Below are 8,457 nucleotides of genomic sequence, written 5' to 3'. Positions count from 1 at the left end.
ATTTGTGTATATGTATATGTGTATATGTATATGTATATATATGTATATACATATATGTATATGTATATGTATATATACATATATATATATATATATATATATATATATATATATATATATACATATATATGTGTCCGTGGATTGGTCCAAGTATATAAAATACAAAGTTCTCAGTTTACACTTTATACGAGATGTATAAAGGTTACAAAATAATTTTTTATGTTCAGTATGTGTACAAGTTTTCTTTAGAGGGAAAATTATATCTCCTTTTCTTTATACGAATGCCCTGAGGTATTTCCCGAGCTGTTGTGCTTGAGTGAGAAAAAGGGGCGTGTCTTTCCTCCAACACCTGGCATGGGACACGGTGCTCTCCTGTATACTCGCTAGCAAGGCAATATTCACTATGCGGAAGTGCAAACAGGGCAGTGTTATTCTTAATAATCATGTCTGTAATCTCTTTCCAGTCTTCTTCTTTTGCACAAAATCCATCTCCCATACTGGAGCCCAAACAGAAATATTTTCATCCAGTAAATGAAGAGGAAGTGGCAAGTTGGTCCTGAACCGCCACTAAAGAAAATAAATGGAAGAACAGAAACCAAAAAAATTAAAAATCTATTCTTTGTATTTATTTTGAATATATGATGTTATTTTATTTATGTATATTTCTTACCCTAAAATATTGCTAAATAGAAATGATGCATATAGGATCAGAAAAATATTGAGACTATGAAACGAGCTGATCTGTCATTCAAATAACAAAGAACTTACAATATGTATATATATATATACATATATATATACATATTATGATAATACATAATAATATATATTATATATATAATATATATAATATAGTAATATATATATTAGTATATATATGTATATATATGTATATATATGTATATATGTATATAAAATGTAGTATATGTATATATATTAATATATATATTATATTTTATGTAATATGTATATATGAATATATATGTATATGTATAATATGTATATGTATATTATGTATAGTATATATATGTATAATATGTATATATATAATATGTATATGTATAATATGTATATGTATATATATATATGTATATATATGTATATGTATATATATGTATATGTATATTTATGTATATGTATATATATGTATATGTATTATATGTATATGTATATATATGTATATGTATATATATGTATATGTATATGTATATATATATATATGTATATATATATATATATATATATATGATATATGTATATGTATCTATATATGCATATATATATATATATATATATAGATATATAATATAATATATATATATAAAGCACAAAGAGGTATATCAATACGGCCGTGAAGAATCTCATCTTTATTTGCAAACGTTTCGAAGGTTTCACACAAGCTTCATTCTCAATGCTGAAAGCAGAACCAGATAATAATTCGTTAGAAGATTTACATAAACAAGGAGAGGTTCTGGAATTTTAACAAAATACGTAAATAAACGGTAGACACAATAAGTAAACCAAAATAATAAACAGAGAACATAGTAACAAGAAATATATGCTAACTAAAAAACATAATAAGAGATAAAGTATGTAAAACTGACCAGATTGGTTGTTTGTGGTAAAGGGTGGTTTAATGTGTAAACAAGCTAGTTGCGGTGGTTACGTTGTTTAGTTCTGGCTTCATCTTTTTGATCAGGAGGGATTCAGAGGTGATGAGGTCCTGGCGGGAAGAATGAGAGGATAAAATATTGAAATCTTTGTTCGAGAAGGGGTGTGAGTGTTCAAGTGAATGTTCTCTTATTGCCGAGAAGGATGGTTTGCTCAGCGGGAGGCCAGTTCTGAAGGACTTTCCTTTATGTTCGTAGATGCGGTGTCGCAGCCATCGTGAGGTTGACCCCACGTACCTAGCTTGGCAGCTAGGACAGGTAAATAAATATACCACATTAGAACATAAGTCAAACTATAGTTCATAGGTTGTTTCAGAACTTGCTATAGTATTGGAGTACTGAAAACAAAAGTGAACTTAATCTGGGGTAGTTATTCCGTAAGAGTGTTTTTTAACTGTTTCCTGATTTCATAGCTTAAATCACCCAATATGGTAGTTTAACATACTTATGGTCTCTTTTGACAGTACAGACAGTTTGCTGGTTGGAAATTTGTTGTGCAAAAAAGTTTTTTATTTTATCAAACACTGTAATGGGTATCCATTTGTTGTAAGAAGTTTTTTAGAAATACATTCTTGATGAAAGGCTGCCCAGTTTACTACACAATTGTAGGCCCTAGTGATCAGAGTTTTTTATACTGTTAATTTTGTATATATTGGGGTAAAACTGAGGAAGTGTAGGCCGAGCCAGTGAATGTTGGTTTTACGGTAGATACTAGTATGGAAGGTGCCGTTGTTGTTGGTAACCAATAGTATCTAAAAAGGATAGTTGGTTGTTCTTTTGCACTTCACATGTAAAATTGATACTGGGGTGTTTGGAATTCAGATAAGTTAGAAAAAGATTTACATGGGAAGGGTGACTAAACAGCAGGAAAGTGTCGTCAATGTACGACGATAATAAGAGGTCTGAATTCAGGCGGGCATTTTTCTAGCCAGTTTTGTTCGTGATAACTTAGAAATGCATTGGCATAGGAGGGGCCTTAGAGGGGAGCCCATGGCTACACCGTCTGTTTGGGTCATACAGGCATCATCAAAGTAAAAACTGAATGATGGGCTGTGGTTTCAAGTAATTTTTTTAAGTATCCTTATTTAACCAAATTGTTCAGGGAGTAGGTGTCCAGGGTTTTAGTTATTAATTCTGTGGTCTTTGTAGTGGTAACATTTGTAAATAGTGATTCAACATCAAAACTCGCCCATTATGACGGGTTGTTGGAAGTTCAGTGATGTGATTTCTTTGGCAAAAGTGTGGAATTATCAATAGTATATTGATTAGTAGTTATGGGAGCGATGATGGGGACCAGAAATTTTGCAACATTATAATTAAAAGTGCCAATTGATGAAATGATGGGTCTTAGGGGAATATTTGCCTTGTGAACTTTAGGCAGCCCATAAGTGTGCCAGGTCTGGAGCCAGAAGTCATGAGAAGGTGTATGTAGATAACACTGATAGAGGATTTAATTGTACGAAGCAATCTATTTAATTTGTCTTCCAGGTATAGTAAGTGGGTGGAAACTCAGCTGTAATTCGTTTGAATTTTGTGTGGTCATTGAGATAGCCATCATTTTGTTTATAGTCACATTTGTTTAGATAACAACTCCACGTCCTTTGTCTGGTTTGGTAATTATTATGTGTTGTCTTTTTGTAGGATTGTAAAGGTGACAAGAAATCCTTAGAATCATGAGTTTGCCTTGACTGCTGCGAGAATTTTCTAAGAATGCTGTTGGCTAAGTTGTGATGTTTATTTGTTACATTATTGAAGTTGTTGTTATAAATATCACAATTTTTTATGGTGTTACAAAGTTTCTCAAAGTACAGATAGAATCTATGAAAAGGAATTTTGGTTTGGGTAGGCAGTAGTCTAAGCCATAGGCTAGTACATCTTTTTTGTTCTTCAGTTAAAAACTTTGTTAGAAAGGTTTAAAAAATTACTTTGTTCTTGTCCACTTTTTCTTTCCATCAATGCCTAGGTTTAAAAGTTTTTTGTTGTGTACAATGTCCACTTTACGTAGTTTGTTATCCACATTGCCCTTAATTAATCTGGAAATGCAAATGAAATCTATAGGAGATAGGGTGGATTTCAACAGTGATAGGTCATTATTAAGCTGCTTACTGGTAGCAGTTCCTTCTCATTTGTCTATTAATCTCACGGTTAAGGAGTTGGAAGCACCATGAACGATATATTTCGGTGTATACAAACATAGGATTGTGAACCCGGAAGTTGACAAAGTTCGGGATTACACGATAGTCTTTACATAGTTTAAGGAATCGGATGTCTTTCTGTAGCTTCTTCTCGCGGAAGGAGAGTTTCTCGGTCCTCCTGAAGGTGTTGAGTGCCGTTTTGCCATATTTCTTTCTGATGTATTCCGTAATGGGTTTGCCACTCAGAAAAATGCCCGCCTGAATTCAGACCTCTTTATTATCGTCGATACATTGACGACACTTTCCTGCTGTTTAGTCACCCTTCCCATGTAAATCTTTTTCTAACTTATCTGAATTCCAAACACCCCAGTATCAATTTTACATGTGAATGGCAAAAAACACCAACTATCCTTTTTAGATACTATGGTTACCAACAACACGGCACCTTCCATACTAGTACTACTCGTAAACCAACATTCACTGGCCTCGGCCTACACTTCCTCAGTTTTACCCATATATATACAAAATTAACAGTATAAAAACTCTGATCACTAGGGCCTACAATTTGTGTAGTAACTGGGCAGCCTTTCATCAAGAATTGTTATTTCTAAAAAACTTCTTTACAACAAATGGATACCCATTACAGTTGTTTGATAAAATAACAAAAACTTTTTTGCACAACAAATTTTCCAACCAGCAAACTGTCTGTACTGTCAAAAGAGACCATAAGTATGTTAAACTACCATATTTGGGTGATTTAAGCTATGAAATCAGGAAACAGTTAAAAACACTCTTACGGAATAACTACCCCCAGATTAAGTTCACTTTTGTTTTCAGTAACTCCAATACTATAGCAAAGTTCATGAAACAACCTATGAACTATAGTTCTGACTTATGTTCTAATGTGGTATATTTATTTACCTGTCCTAGCTGCCAAGCTAGGTACGTGGGGTCAACCTCACGATGGCTGCGACACCGCATCTACGAACATAAAGGAAAGTCCTTCAGAACTGGCCTCCCGCTGAGCAAACCATCCTTCTCGGCAATAACGAGAACATTCACTTGAACACTCACACCCCTTCTCGAACAAAGATTTCAATATTTTATCCTCTCATTCTTCCCGCCAGGACCTCATCACCTCTGAATCCCTCCTGATCAAAAAGATGAAGCCAGAACTAAACAACGTAACCACCGCAACTAGCTTGTTTACACATTAAACCACCCTTTACCACAAACAACCAATCTGGTCAGTTTTACATACTTTATCTCTTATTATGTTTTTTAGTTAGCATATATTTCTTGTTACTATGTTCTTGTTATTATTTTTGGTTTTTACTTATTGTGTCTACCGTTTTATTTACGTATTTTGTTAAAATTCCAGAACCTCCCCTTGTTTATGTAAATCTTCTAACGAATTATTATCGGTTTTCTGCTTTCAGCATTGAGAATGAAGGCTTGTGTGAACCTTCGAAAACGTTTGCAAATAAAGATGAGATTCTTCACGGCCGTATTGATATACCTCTATGTGCTTGCAATTCGACGCCTGAGTGGCAAACCCATTACGGAATATATATATATATATATATATATATATATATATATATATATATATATATATATATATATGCATATATATATATATATATATATATATATATATATGTATATATATATTATATATATATATGCATATATATAATATATATATATATATATATATATATAGATAGACAAAGAATCAAACAAATATATATATATATATATATATATATATATATATATATATATATATATATACATATTTGTGTGTGTGTGTATTTGTGTGTGTCTATGTATATATGTATATATAAATACTTTATATAGGCATACATAGCTATTATCACCGCAAATTAATTTTAAGCCCGGCTCATGGCCGTAATGAAGGAATCCTGCGTCCGCCGCATATGTGCGTGCGTGCACACACACACACACACACACAGACATTATATATATATACATATATATATATATACATATATATATATAACATATATATATATATACATAAATATATATACATATGTATATATATATATATATATATATATATACATATATTTATATATATACATATATACATATATACATATATACATATATATATATAGTATATTATATATATATATATTATATTTATATATATAATATATATATATATATATATATATACATATATATATATATATATTATATATTATATAATATATATATATATATATATAAAATATATATAATATATATATATATAATATACAATATATATCATATAATATATATAATATATATATATATTATATATATTATATATAATATGGGTGTTGTGTTGTGTGCATTATTATTTGGAGTAGTATATGGATCACACAAACAAACACATTATTAAGGTATAGAACCAATCATTGGCTTGCGGGGTATTGTACTGGTTATTGCTTCACTCTTTATTCTAAGATTGACACAAGCAGTTATAAGTGTAGTGATCTATAATACCCTTGTTAATTAGTCATTAGAGCTGCCACACCGGTAGTACGTCAGGAACAAGACATGTATCGAAAGGAGGGACGTCTAAGAGGGTGTAAAAGACAAAAAGGCAAGGTGGCGTGAAAAAGTGAGAAGATCCTAATTCACAAGGTTCCGTCTGGTAAGCGTGGTTAATCGTAGGGGAGTGCGTGTCAGCCGAAGGCTGATAGAGGACGTCATTCTTGCACAGGTAGACAAGTAATGTATCATGTGGTCTTAATAAAAGGGTGTAAGAAAAAGAGGAAATTCACCTAAAGCTCACATTTATGTAATAAAAAACATTAAAAGGAAAATTAAAATCCCAAAAGATAAACATTAAATACTAACACGGGAAAATCGCCACAAAAGTTGAAAAAGCTACAAAGAACGAAGATAAGACCCCCCCAAAAAAAGAAGAAAAAAAAATGTGCACTCTCTTAATATCAAATGTAAAAAAAGGCTTAAAAAACCTCTTACGCCATAAAAAACATTGTCCTAACCGCAGGGGAAACCCACAAAAAAAAACAACGCAAAGCTTCCGCCGGGGTACACGGCCGTTATTAAGACGTTCAACTATGCCCTGCCTCCCCCACTCAGTTCCCGGGATATATATAGCAACCCCAGAAGGATCTATTATAGGCTAGTAACTGGCCGGGAATGAATGATACTTACCCAAGACTAAAAAGAGTGCTTAAAGAAATAGATAAGAAAAAGGTTATACTTCGTTGTAAAAAAGTAGGGTTTAAAAACCAAAAAAAAGAAAAAAAAAGACAAAGAGAACCTAATTAAATAAAATAAAACGGTAGCATCCGTTTCAGGGGTCGGCGAGGTATCCCTCAAAATCTAGGGGAGACTCCATGCATTTCCAGCCGGGTATAGTATGGCGTCGCTACATAAGAACCAGAGGATGTCTATATGGTGTATTGGTCGCGGTCAGGTCAGCTGCCCGGGGGGATGGCGAGGGCTACGCCTTACCCTGTGGTCGCTGGACGAAATGCCAAGCCAAGGTCATCTTGGTATAAGTAGTGACTGTTCCAGCTGGAGTAAGCGTAGAAGCAGCCTGAGGAAGCAGGGGGGAGCGAAGGTGAGGTCACGGTTACGTTCTGCCACTGTACATCGCTCGGCACCTATTACGCCTCGCTCGCGAGGCGTTCTTAGATATGCCTCAAGGGTGACTTACCTGGCTAGTCGATCATTCTGGGTGTTGCTCATGGTTTAATTCAGGCTGCTCGTCCCGTTGTCCTCATCCTCTGGTCCTGGTGTAATCTGGTTCGTCCTCAATGTCCAGCCTCTGGGTAGTCTAGGGTACATGTCGGCCTCTATCTAAGGTGGTCGGCGGTCGCACCCCACCAGGCGCGAGAAGTTACAATGTCACTGGAGGTTGCTGCTGTGCTGGGCACACAGCGGTTAAGGACTAGGTCAGCCGAGTCAGCAACCAGCTGGACACAGTGAGCGAGTTGGCATAGCGACAGCCAGGCTCCCCTCATGGGCATAGCACGGCGAGTCTAAGCTTACATATTGGCCTATCTTATCTTCGAGGTCCACACGTCCTCGAAAGTGCACAGGTTCCTCTGACTTCGGATTGCTAGACTCCTTCGTAGTCTGTCCAGGCCTAACTCTGTGGCTCCTCGACACATATGTCCTCACATATCTCGTCCAGGTCCTTTTCGGCGGCATGCTCGTCCTCGTCCTCGTAATCTTCATCTGGATCTACTGGCGTCGGGCAGGGGTGCGGCATCTCAGGCGGCTGATACTTGCACTACGAGCTCCTGGAGTTGAATGGATCAGCGGCGTCTCGGGGGGGGGGGGGGCGGCCATTCGGGGCGTCTCGGCAGGCAACGCCCGTCCACAACATCATGGAGGGCTTAATGCCTGCTCTGATGAACATCTGGTCTGCCGGCCTATGGCGATCCTTCCCACAGCATCCTAAGGTGACCACTTCTGCAGCAAGATCTTCCTTCAGTTCCGTGTCGGATATAATCGGTCCGACTGCAATAAATAGTTGGGGAACCAGATCATATACGTAAGGGCCAGAGTAAGAGATAAAGAAAGGCAACAGAGAAGAGGGGGTGTTAACTACCACTAGCCGGTTATTTATTTTAAAAATTGCAGTTTTTAAT

This window comes from Penaeus monodon, chromosome 1, assembly GCF_015228065.2.
Source record: "Penaeus monodon isolate SGIC_2016 chromosome 1, NSTDA_Pmon_1, whole genome shotgun sequence".
Lineage (NCBI taxonomy): Eukaryota > Metazoa > Arthropoda > Malacostraca > Decapoda > Penaeidae > Penaeus > Penaeus monodon.
Note: the sequence above shows the minus strand (reverse complement) of the source record.